At 34.5% G+C, this 13,652-nt stretch overlaps 1 non-coding gene across 1 annotated transcript; it reads right to left on the reverse strand.

The window, feature by feature from the left end:
* Window positions 1-1,290: 1,290 nt before the first annotated feature.
* LOC128032305 (small nucleolar RNA R71) lies at window positions 1,291-1,397 on the reverse strand. Its single transcript, XR_008188432.1, has one exon. It is a non-coding gene; the product is annotated as a small nucleolar RNA R71 (small nucleolar RNA).
* Between the last annotated feature and the right edge of the window lie 12,255 nt (window positions 1,398-13,652).

Genomic DNA, 13,652 nt, shown 5'->3' on the forward strand with positions numbered 1-13,652 from the left:
TTTTTATTAGACCCATGAGGAACTAATCCTCCTGTGGAGGATTAGCAAGTGGAGGTATGAATAATTAACTGTTTTGTAGGGATTTCTTAACAGATCAGTTGTTTAGGAAAAGAAGAATCTAAACCCTAGGCCTAACAACCCTAGGATGTCATCAAGGTGGGAATTAACCTAAATATGGTATGGCCTATCTATGAACACCTCAACCCTGAACCGGTTTGGACTGTGAGGATGGAAGATAATAAGTCCTTGCTGACTTAATATTTCAGTAGACATATCGGAAGATCCTACTGGGGTATTGACTAGTTGGTTGAATAAGAAAACCCGAGGCAACAGTTGATTATGAATACCAAAGCGAGCTAATCTCCCATGCCTAAACTTGATACATATTCAATTATTTGATTTCTTTTGTTTCATTTATTTAATTTCGTTTTATTTCCATTCTTATTATTTTTAGTATAGTTTATCAAAAACCTTTGTTTTAATTATTCGTACTATAATTCGATTAAAGCACTAATTAGATCTTTTTGTGTTTAAATTAGAATTAATTTAGTGCTCGCTTCCTTTGGGTATGATCCTTGGAGTACTTACCTACTCCATTGTAAATATATTACAACCTGACTCATATACTTGCGGATATCGCTTTTTCACATCTTTTGTGTAGGATTTCTACTCTGGATGTTGGTATGTCAGGATTTCTACTCAGGATTTCTACTTTGGACGTTGGTACACCAGGGAGGTAACATCATTATATTAGTTTTAATTTTTGCATACTAATAGAACAATTAGGAAATTTTTGGGTTATAGTTACAAATTTAATTTTCTGGTTTTCTACTAATTTTATCTTTTTGGGTTTAGTGTATGACTCGTAGTAGGGGAACACTTATAGAGCCAGTACAACTACCTTCAAATATAAATGTGGCGCGTAACGAGAAGACTCTGGGAGAGTATGCGCTACCAAATCTGGATATGGTTTAAGGGAGTATAACAAGGCCAGCCATCATGACAAATAATATCGAAATTATGCCAGCTATGATCTAGATGATCCAAAATAATTTGCAGTTTCACGGATAGAGGATCTGAGTCAACATTTAAAATGGTTCATCTAACTTTGTGATACCTTTAAATACAACGGGGTCATTGGTGACGCTATTCGTCTTTGGTTATTCCCCTTTCCATTAATCCATAATGCCTTTTTCTTGGTTAGATTCGAAGGAACTAGGATCAATCACGACATGGGACAAACTCGTAGGGAAATTCCTATAAAAGTTATTCCCCATTAGCAAGACGATCTAACTAAGAAGGGAAATTTCAATGTGCAAGCAGTTAGAAGGGGAAAGCTTTCACAAAGCATGAGAGCATTTTAAGACGCTAATTTAGAAATGCCCAAACCACGGATTGCCTTAGTGGTTACAATTTCAAATTTTCTACAATGGGTTGGATGTGCATTCGAAGTTAGGAGTAGATGGAGCAGGAGGAAGAACTTTAAGGAATAAAGCGTACAAGGATGCATACGAATTAATCAAAATTATGGCGATGAATTCCTACTAGTGGCCAACTAAACGATATACATATGGCCAAAGACCATCTACGGTGAAGGCTGTCCAGGAAGAGGATAGATATCAATAGTTAGTGGACAGAATCACTGAATAGAGGCTGAAAAGAATGCACAATTTATTTATGAAGGAGACAAACTGATCTCCCACTATATTAATGATCCAACTGAGTATGTGAACTACATCGAAAATAGGGGTGGAAATCCCTATTTGAATACATACAATCCCGGATGGAGAGATCACTCGAATTTGAGATGGGGAGGAAACCAAGGAAGAGGTAATAGCTCGAACCAAGTTAAAAATTTTAACTATCAACCTCCTTATTTATAGAAATCCAAAGAAAGGGCCACCCTGAATGACCATACTGTATGTGGTCAACGTTTGGATAGAATCGATGGGGAAATGAAGTCAATGAGAACATATGTAAAGTAGGTGTAGTCTGAGTGCACCGATTCAACGAGAACATTGACTAAACTTGAAGGTTAGATAAGCCAATTGATGAGCATGATGGGTGACATAAAAAGACAAATTGACATAGTTATTCCTAGTAATGCCGAAAATAATCCTCATAGAGAAAGGAAAGAGCATGTGAAAGAAGTAGTGCTTCAATCGAGTAAAACACTGAGTAGCCTGACCGCCTCCAGACGTACTAGCGTCCATAGTGTGAATACTGTAATAAAATATAAAATTACGAGGCGATATTCGCAGGTATACGAGTTGAGTTGTTTTATAATTTTACAACGGAGTGGGTGAGTACTCCAAGGATCATACCTAAGGGAGGCAGTTATTGGATCAATTCTAACCTAAGCATTAATAGATCTACTTACTACTTTAAATTTAGTTATAGTACAGAGAATATAAAATAAAATATTTTTGCGATTTTTATAATAATAAAACTAATATAACATAAAAAGATAAAATTCAAGAGATTAAAAAAATGAAGAATAAATCAAATCTGATTAAGGGTGATTAGCTCACTTCGGTAATCTCCATCAACTGTCATTTCGGGTTTCTCGTCAATCAACTAGTCGCTACCCTAGTAGGATCTTCCGATCTTTCACCAACATAACGAGTCAAGAAGAACTACTTATCTTTCAACCTCACAATCTAGATTAGTTTGGGGTTAAGATGTTCACGGATGGGCAATACCAATTTTGGGTTAATTCCCACATTGATGACTTCCCAAGGTTGTCAGGCCTAGGGTTTGTTTTACGTTCTCCCTTTCTCAAATAGCTGACCTGTTGAGTAACCCTACAAGATAGTTAACAGATCATACCTCCACTCACTAATTAGTTCCTCATGGAATTCATAAACAATATATAATTGATGTAAAAAGAAAGCATGCTAATTAAATCGACAAGAGAGAGTAAATGAAAGAGCCTGATTGTATTGATATTAAGTGCAAATCCACAGAGTTGAATGCTTCCACAATCCCGATCTCTTAAAATAAAAAAATGAACAAATAAAGTAAACTTTAGAAACCTAATAAAGAAAACGAAACTAAATCTAAATAAAGAAACTAGGTTAATGGAAAAGTGTCTATAACATGTGCAAAAGGAGCCTATTTATAGCCTTCAGGTGGCCTTTGTATTTAAACCTAGGTCAACTGATGTTCCCAAGCTTTAAGTTTGATTGTGTGGACCAAAATGCCCTTACTTCATGTTTAATATTCGTCCTAGAGTCGATGTGGTGACACACTAGGACCTGTGTCACGACATAGCAACCAGTATGCTTCTCTGTAGTCATCTTCAGGGGTATGTCGCGACACCCTCAATCTATGTCGCGACATCAAAGGCAGACTTGAATTTTCTTCATTTTATTGCCTATGTTGTGACATTAGACCTCTCGTGTTGCGAAATAGCATCCAATATCGACCTAAAATGCCTTCCAATGGTCTGCTGCACACTTACAAAGTATGTTAGCTCTCCCTAAAAGACTCAATTTGCACATTTTATTGAATGTAAGTAAAACTAAAGAAACTTAACTAAAATGTAATGAAAATGCTTACATTCAGACTCTTTATAGTTTAATCTGCTACATCAAATTACGGTAGATCATAGCCTAGAAAAATCAACCCAGGAGGTAAATATGGAGAATACTGATGATCTTCAAGAAGAACCCTTAAAAGCGAAGATGAACCAGAGTCAGAGGAAATAGTTGCACTAGTAGTTGAGCCAGATATAGAAACAAATAAAGATTCTACCGTTGCAAAAATACCATTCCCTTCAAGGCTAGAAAAGAAGCAAAAATGAGATGAAGATGAGTTTGTAAGTTTTCTAAACTTGTTCAAAACACTAAAATCTAACATGCCTTTGATTGAATTAATTGAGAAAGTTCCTAAGTACGCCAAGTTTTTAAAGGAAGTTATGTCTAGGCGTAGAAAAATTAAAGTAGGTGAACAAGTTAATATAAGCGCTTCCTGTAGTGCTATTATTTAGATACAAGTTCCCTAAAAATTAAAAGACCCGATAAGTTTTATTATTCCTATAGAGATAGGGAGAATTCATTTTAATAAAGCTCTATGTGACCTAGGAGCTAGTATCAATTTAATGCCTTTATCTATTTATGAAGAACTCAGGTTAGGGGACCTCAAAAATATCCAAATAACACTACAGTTGGTCAAAAGATCCTCAGTGTATCTGAAAGGAGTATTGGAAGATGTGTTAGTCAAGGTGCACAGTTTTATCATCCCAATGGATTTTGTGGTTCTAGACTTTGAGGAAGATCAAGAAGTATCAATCCTGCTAGGTTGACCTATTCTAGCCACATCAAGGTCCACTATTGGTTTAGAAAAAAATGAACTAACCATGAAAATCAATGGTGAGACTGAAACTTTTAAGTGTGATCACGAACAGAGCAAGCAAGGTAAGAGGAAGTCAGGGGAACATTACAATGAATTATCTATTTCTAATAACCTCGAGTCAAGGGATGTACTTCCTTTAATCCATTCAGGTCGAAAAAACAAGTTTAAAAAAAGGTAAGTGGACAAAGGTGGAGCGACATGACGAGCAATGGACTAATTCTGACAGAACTAGAGAATCGTCCTTTTTGAATTAATGATGCTGTCAGATGAATCTGACAGTAAAACTTGAATTATTTGAATTAATATTTAACTTTTTGTAAATTATTGTATATTTAACTAACTATTTAGTCTAGATTTTAATTTCTATTAAACTTATGTTTTATTGAAACTGTAACACTTTAGAAATTGGAATTTTGAGTGAAAACAAAGCCAGCTTTGCAACATGGTAACCCCGTGTCACAACATCAAGGGCAGAATTAACGAAATAGAGAAAATCATTTTGATGTTGCGACACAACCTTTGTGTGTCGCGACACCGAATGTAGTATACCAAGAAATCCAAAAGTCCAGAGTGTGTCGTGACACCGAACCCTGATGTCACGACAATGTCAAACTGATAAGGATGTCGTGACACAGAACCCTTGTGTCGCGACATCATTGTAATTTTCTTCTGGGTTAACCCGTCCCGATTGTGCCACTCAGCTTGCTAAACCTAATTTTTACCTAGTGTTTAACCCCCAAAACATTAGTTTTTAACCTAAAAACACCTTCACCTCCCATTCTAACCTTTCTTAAAATCCTAAACTCCTCAAAACATCTCTTAAACCCAAAACCCTTTTTCATTAAAATTCCTAAATTTACAAACTTCCTTTGCTATTTAGAACATTAAAGTTGAGGAAGGATTGCTAGCAACCGGTGGAGAATGAAGTAGCAAGAATCAAAACAACAAGGTTAAAGGTTTTAAAAACTTCCTTTTTATTATTACATTGAATATATTGCTTAAATACTTCATAGATTTTAGATTAATATGCCTTCCAGAAAGCTTAAAAAGCCGATTGTATAAGAACCACCAACGGTTTCGAATCCTTTAAAATTTCTGTAACACCCTATACCCGGCCTGGTTGCCAAGCCCGAATATCATAATGTCACACCACCGTCTCATGTCATAGCCAAAAAGTAAAAGCCCATTCTAACAAAACATCCAATAATTTATTATTAAAATAGGTCTTAAGTCGATCATACTAGCGAGTTATCATTATCAAGTGCTAAACTTACATAAATTAGTCAGGTAAACATATTAAAACATGCATAAGGTCCATTCAACAAAATTCTCAGCTAGGTCCATAGGTATCAATACTGACACTAAGGTATGAATATTTTCTTTAAGTGGTATCGATACCACCTGGAAAAGCGATACCAAACTTGCATTTTATTTCTCGATTAAAAACCCAAATCTTAGAAATTATTGTTATCTGTCATGAAATATCAATACTTTAACCCCGAGTATCGATACGCGAGCAAAGGTATCTATACCAAATCTCTATTTTGACTTCCTGCACATTTCAAAACATAGAGGTATCGATTTTAAAACCCGATTATTGATACCTCTGCTCCAGACCTTAAAAATACAGTATACATATGCAATTAATCCATTCTAATTTAGTTCCTAAACATCATACATCAATTACTTCAAAAAATAATCATTCAACGACCTAATTAACAGTTTAATATTATAAAATTGCATACAAGCAAGTAACGTCAGTCCATCCTCATGTTCATGAACCAAAGCATAACAATAACATGTAATCCTCATAAATCGAACCAAAAACTAACAAAATGTCTAGAAGTTAACATGGCTATAAACAAGTCTACTACATTGCATTAGTCCTCAAAACCTAAGTAAATATAGAACAAATACGAAATAACAAGTAGACTTGCTTGGATCACCTCTTGGAAACCACACCGCTCACACCTGTACACTACTAATCTACAATGGTTTAGGAAGTGAGTGGGTGAGCTTATCAAGCTCAATGAATGCTCAGAATAACCACAGTGCAAAAAATTCATCAAGCATCAACGAAACAACCATATAGCATAACCTCAATAGTTCCAACTCTAGTTTCATATTATACTTACTCGTGCATTATTACTAGTTCTTTTACATGGTAAACATATTTAGTTTTAAGCATCTATCACATTACATATATAATCACATAACATATAAGCATATATCACAATACTCATATAATCACATAACATTCAAGCATATGTCGCAAGACTCAAAAACACGTTATAGATAAATTGCATAATGGTCACATATCATATACACACTTATCACAATACACACATATTCATAATATAATTTAAGATAATTTGGCAATTGAGCTATGAAAAATAAAAGTGAGCTCTATAATCACCCATCAGATACACGAATCTCCAACACACTACATAGACTCATAGAGTCAAATATGTCCCAAAAGTGCAACATAAAGCTAACACTGTCCTTATTTCCCCTCACATGTCCCGTTGAATGGAGGTTAGCTCACTTTCCCTTATCCTTCCAACATGTCCCAGGGCCTTAACGGGCAAAATCGCTATACATATAGGTGAGTACTCACAATCTTGTGGCATGCCAACTATATCCAATGGTTTCAAGATCACAAGGTCAAAATATCTTAAATCAAACACATATCACTTACCGATTATCCGTGCATTGTCACTGCATATTTGCATCTTTAGCAAAACACTGTCACTAACATTTAACATATACATAACATGTACACATTTGCACTTTCACAACGATTATCATAACCACATATCACATGTTATAGCATCTCATCTCAATTCACATATTCTTAAACACATAAGCACATTGTTCACAAGATAACATAGGTATGAGAAAACTTACACTTGGAATTTAGAGTAGTGGTTTAGGCTACTACTAAATTCACAAATAACACATTGAATCATGTCCACAAGAAATTATCCCAAACACTCACCAATTACGCTTTAGTTGAAAAGCCGAAACTGTCAACATTCATCTAAAGACTCACCAATTATCCCAAACACTCACCAATTACACTTTCCTTGCCTTTATCTCTACTTGTAGAAGGTCCTATCAATTCCAATGCTTCAAAAATGTAATTCACACAACAACATTGTCAACATTCATCCAAAGACTCACATCAAACAATCCAAAAACACAAGGCTAAGCTAGGTTATTATGTAACTGAAACCTTTAACGCGAAATTAAAACTCAAATATATCAATCTATAATCAATATTTTCAGCTAAAACCAATTATGTTCATCTTATAATTCACCTATGACTAATTCCCAACCTTTAAACTACACAAAATCACCCAATTCATAGTATTAACTTTTTCGACATGTTTTAAGGCTATTTTTTGAAAATTCATTAAAACTTTAGAAATCTTTAACAAAACTTTAAAGTAAGTTTATAAACCTCTTGATCATGTCAAAACTAATTGAAAAACACTTTGAAATATCGTTTCTATGCAAAATCTTGAAATCCACCATTAGCGACCCAATTTTTGGATTTTATTCAAAACATGCGATTTAATGGCTAAAAACTTGGTTTTAAAGACTAATTAACATTTAAAACAAATTAGAATCTGAATCGTTACCTTAGATGATGAAAAAACAAGTGTTTGATTGAAAACCCGAAAAACCCACAAGCTTGAGAATGGAGGAATCTATGGTTTTTTGGGTATTTTTCTTGGATTTTATGGAGATATTTGGCTTGAGTAATGATAGAAATCAAGAGAATTAAGGTTGAAGAACAAAAAGTGAAAGAGAGGATTCGTGGGGCCAAGGGACGGCTAAAACATAAAGATGGAGAAGACTAACGCGAAACTTATAGGTGGGGGATGATTTTAAGTTAATTTTTAAATTTTGGTTTAATTACCTCTTAAAAACTCACAATTTTGACTCTTTTACAAATCATTTTTATTTTCAAAATTAAAAGTATTTAAAACTCATTTTCAAGAAACCATGTCGTAAAATTTCGAACACTCTAAGGCTAAAATTCTTAAATTACCCCTAAAAATCCTAGGCCCTATTTTGAGGTGTTATGATTTCGAAATGAAATGCTGAGAAGTATTATTTTGAACTTTATGGAAAACATTTATCCAAGAACCGGGATTCAAACAATGGTTATTTACAAAGAAATTTGGTTGTTAGTTTGGTACCATCAATGGGAACGCTTTTGCGTAACCCCAAAAAATGTTGTTATTCCTCTCATCCAAGAGTTCTGTGCTACTCCTAGGGATGAGGAGACGCGAAGACCACATGGTGTTCAATAGAAGATAGTAACGGTAAAAGGTAAGGATATACCATTCAACCCATAAGCTATTTGTGAATTTTACGATGCTCCTTATTATGAAACTGATTATTTTGAAAATAGTGAGTTAAATAAATTTGAAGATTTAGACATGGAGAGCATTGTAAAATATTTAATTGAGAATCATGGTGAATGGAACCTCCAGCCAGATACAGGACTTCCAACCAATTTTAATCAGGAAATAATGTTTCTAATAGCTAAGATGTAGATGCAATTTACCTGTACTAGGATAGCACTTGCATTAAATGTCTCTAACGTTAATACTTTTAGAGCTATCTTATTATACAGTATTTTATAGAAAAACCATATATGCATTGGAGAGTGGATCTATCAAAACATGAAGCCTTGTGTCGGTGGCCAGAAGGTTGAGATTTTCTTTCCTCATTTAATGACGACACTTTGTAAAAGGAAAAAGGTACTTATGAAGGAGAACAAGTAATTTATGCGCCCAACAAAGAGTTTGATCAGTGATTCTATGTACACTCAGTATATGGAACTCAACTGAAAACAAATTATGGATTGGAATCAGAGGAGAAAGGAAAAAATAGATGTACTCCTCTCACTCAAAAGAAAAGAAACAATGACGGTAAGAAAAATGGGTAAGAGCAGCGAAGCTAAAATTGATGGAATGATACGATGGCTGCAGGAAATGGGCCCAGTACTTTAAGAATTTGCAAGGTGAAACAACATAAGAGTTCCAAATTATATGCAGTATATGTTTGGCCCAACACAAAGCCATTAGGAAGGGGAAGAGCAGGAAAGTGAAGAGGAAGGAAGTGATAAGGCAGGAGACGAGGAGACAGCCTTTGAAGTAGATGACTAAAATTTGGGGTTTTTTTTTAAAAGATTGTATTAATTTGGGATGATTTTTAATTTATTTAAGTTGTTAGGAGTAAGAGTAATAGTATATTAGTAGTTTCTAAATTTTCTATATAGGAACCCACATGGAAGAGGCACAACATTTAAAGCTTTCAATGAACAATGGAGGAAACACCCACCAATTGCCTATGGAACCATCACTATCAATTGGGTAACTTCTTTCCTTATCTTTTTAGGGGCTACACATTTAGGACAATGTGTTATCTAAAGTGTGGGGGGGAACATAATTTTTTTTTAAAAAAAATTTATGCTTTTTCTTTGATTTTGTTGTCAATTGTGTGCTTGAGCTTGTAGAAATACAAGTGATTGGTTAGGAGAATGTACATAGGTTGCTTGTATTTACAATAAATTTGGCATAAGGATAGGTGACTTTAAAATTTTTATTTTTAGAGTAATAAGTTCTATATATTACACAGTGAAATAGGTATTAAGTAATTAAATGTACCAAAGATATAAAGAATACAAGGAAACGAGCATGCTTGTATGAATGATAAATTGTTGAATTTGTGGTTGTTTGGTTGATTATTGTTGTGAATACTGAGATACCTAGGGATGACCTAAGGCAGTGTTTGATATACACCTATAGCCTAAAAGCCAACTCTGTTATTTATCTTTAGTACCTATTTTCAGCTAGAAAACACTTCTCGATGAACCTTCGTACAAAACCTGAGCCAAAATATCAATTTGTACTTACCCATTTTGTTTGGTACTGAACTGCACGACTATAGACGTTTGGCCATACGTTTTGAGAGTTAAGAAGATACATTATGGTGATTTTTTTAAAAAATAAAGTGAAATAGGAGGGACCAATGTGATATAATGGTTATAAGTTAGCTAATATGTGCAACAAAAGAAAAATTCAAACCAAAACGAGTAGAAAAAAAGCACTTGAAAAGTAAAAGCATTTGTGAATGAGATGTATTGAAAAAAAGAAAAAAATGTGACAAAGTCACAAAAGTAGAAAAACTCATTCATTGATGCACAAAAACTCATGAGCTAACCCGTAGTTGTTATATTATGCTGTGACTTCCTATGTGAGGAAATAAGGAAGGTAAGAGAAGGAGAAATAAGACAGTGAGTAGAAAAGGGTTACTAAGAGGTAGAATAGGGGACAATATGATGTGCTAAACTATTTACGTGCTTGAAACTATTTGATGATTACTATTCTTGAAATCCATACTTGCCCTAAGCCTCAGAACGTTAAAAGTCGAAAAGCCTTATGCGATCTAGATAAACTTATTCACAATTCAAAACCATACTAAATAATTGCATTGTTGGTTGTTTGTATTTTGCTAGGATAATCAAATTACTTGTATAATTTATTGATGGAGTCATACATTTGAGACCCTTAATGCTTGTATGCTTTGTAATATACTGAACTTAGATGTTTGATATCGAAAGCGGTAGGTCAATTATATCTCATGCCAAGATTATGTGTGAGTATGAAATGCCTATGCATATCTTCCAAGCTAACACTTGTACCATACTTTTTCAAGGGTCTTCTTTTCATTTATTATTTTTGTTTGTGTTGCTTCAGGACAAGCAATGGCTTAAGTGTGCGGGAGCTTGATCTACTGCAATTCGATGTAGCATATTAAACTCGTTTTTGTATTTTAGAAGCTTGAACATAAGCATTTTAGTTAAGTTTTAATTACATTTCTGTAAGTATTAGTTAAGTTAAAGAAGTGTGTAATTATAGTCCTTTATTGACCATAGAGGCCGAATGAGGCCTAAGGGCGAGCTAATATACTTTGTGAGTGTGCAGGAGACCATTAGAAGGCATATTAACTCAATACTAGTTGCTAGGTTGTAACACAGAGCATGCGATGTCACAACATAGAGAGTAGAATAGAAGAAATCCAAGACTACCTTCAATGTTGCAACACAGCCTCAGGATGTCGCAACATACCCCTGAAGACACTTTGAAGTTGAGCATACTACCCTCAATGTCACGACATAGGACTTGGTGTGTCACTGCATCGCCTTTGTATGGGAAGTAATTACGAGTGAGAGGCGTTTTCGTTTGCACAGCTGACCTAGGATTAAGGACAACGACCACCCTAAGGTTTATAAATAGGTTCATTAATCACATGTTACAGACACCTTTTCATATTGTATAATTTCCTCTTTAGATTTACCTTTCTTAGGTTTTATATTTATGTTCTTGTTATTTACTTTTGTGAAGAAATTGGATATTGGAATTATTGTTAAACTCTATGAGCATTCTACGCTTAATACAAATCAAGCTTCTTCTAAACTTTATTCTTGAATTTTTCTTTATGTTCATTCTTTCATTCAAGTTTATATTGTTTATTAGATCCATGAGGAACTAGTCCTCCTATAGAAGATTAGCGAGTGTAGGTATGATTAATTTACTATTTTTTTGTGTTCTCTTAACGGATTAGCTGTTTGGGAAAGGAAAAACCAAAACCCTAGGCTTGACGACCCTGGGAAGACATAAAGGTGGGATTTAACCCAAAATTGGTAAGCCCTATCTGTGAACACCTTAACCCTAAATAGATTTGGATTGTAAGGTCAAGAGATAAGTAGTTATAGTCGACTCGTTACTCTGGTGGAAGATCGGGAGATCCTTCTAGGGTATCGACTAGTTGATTGAACGAAAAAACTCGGAGTGACAATTGGTTATGATTACCGAAGCAAGTTAATCACCTATGCTCAGAGTTGTTAGATTAGTTCCTTATGGATCTCATAAACAATATAGACTTGATATATAAAAGAGACATGAATAACAATTCAACAATATAAAGTTTAGAAGAAGCCTAATTTGTATTTGAATAGAATGTCAAATCCTCACAGAGTTTGATCAAGTTCACAAATCTGATCTCTTCCATAAAAAGCAAAGAACAAAACTAAAATAAACCTAAAGCCTAAGAAAAGAGAAAGACTAAAGACTAAAATTAGGAAGAAAATTATAAAATATAAAAAGTTTTCTATAACATGTGTTAAATGAGACAATTTATAGAATTAGAGTGGTCGTCGTCTTTAACCCTAGGTCAGCTACTGTTCTCGTGCTTAATGATTGATTATGTGGACCAAAAGGCCCCTGGCTTGTAACTATTTCCTGTATAGAGGTGATGTCACAACACACCAGGTCTTTGTGGCGCAACATCTAGGGTAGTATGCTTCATCTTTAGGGTATCTTCAGGGGTGTGTCATGACATCCTCAAGCTATGTCACGAAACCGAAGGCAGTCTTGAAATTCTTCTATTTTGCTCCCTATGTTGCGATGTCCCACTCTCCGAGTTGGTACACAACCAGTATCAAATCAACCCACCTTCTAATAGTCTTCTGCACGCTTCCAAAGCATATTAGCTCACCCTTAGGCCTCATTCGGCACCCTAAGGTCAATAAAAGACTCAAATTACACATTTTATTAAATGTAAATAGAATTACGAAAACTTAACTAAAACTTAGCCAAAGTGCTTATTTTCAAGCTCCTAAAGTGCGAAAACTAGTTTAATTTACTACACTAAATTACAACAGATCAAACTCCCCTACACTTAAGTCATTGCTTGTTCTCAAGCAAAGCAAACAAAAAAAAGTAAATGAAAAGACGACCCTTGAGCATACAAGCATTTAACACTTAAGTCATTGTTAGTTTCGGAGCACATGAATAAGCATTTCATATTCACACATAATCTTGGCATGATTTATAGCTAATTTGCCACTTTCGATATCAAACACTTAAGTTCAATAAGTTACAAAGCATACAAGCATTAAGGGGTTCAAATATAGGGATCCATCAATAAATTATACAAATAATTTGATTATCCTAGCAGAATACAAACAGTTGTACATGTAATTACTCAGTATGATGTCAAGTTGTAAATAACTTTAGCTAGATCACATAGGACTTTTCGGTTTGTAATGTTCTGAGGCTTGGAACATGTACGGAGTTCAAGAACAATAAGAACCAAATAGTTTCAAGCATGAAAATAGTTTGGCACATCATATTGTCCCCTATTCTCGCCCTTAATGACCCTTTTCCTGCTCACTGCCTTATTTCTTTTTCTCTCACCTTCCTTGTAACACCCCT

This window comes from Gossypium raimondii, chromosome 8, assembly GCF_025698545.1.
Source record: "Gossypium raimondii isolate GPD5lz chromosome 8, ASM2569854v1, whole genome shotgun sequence".
In the NCBI taxonomy this organism is placed as follows: domain Eukaryota; kingdom Viridiplantae; phylum Streptophyta; class Magnoliopsida; order Malvales; family Malvaceae; genus Gossypium; species Gossypium raimondii.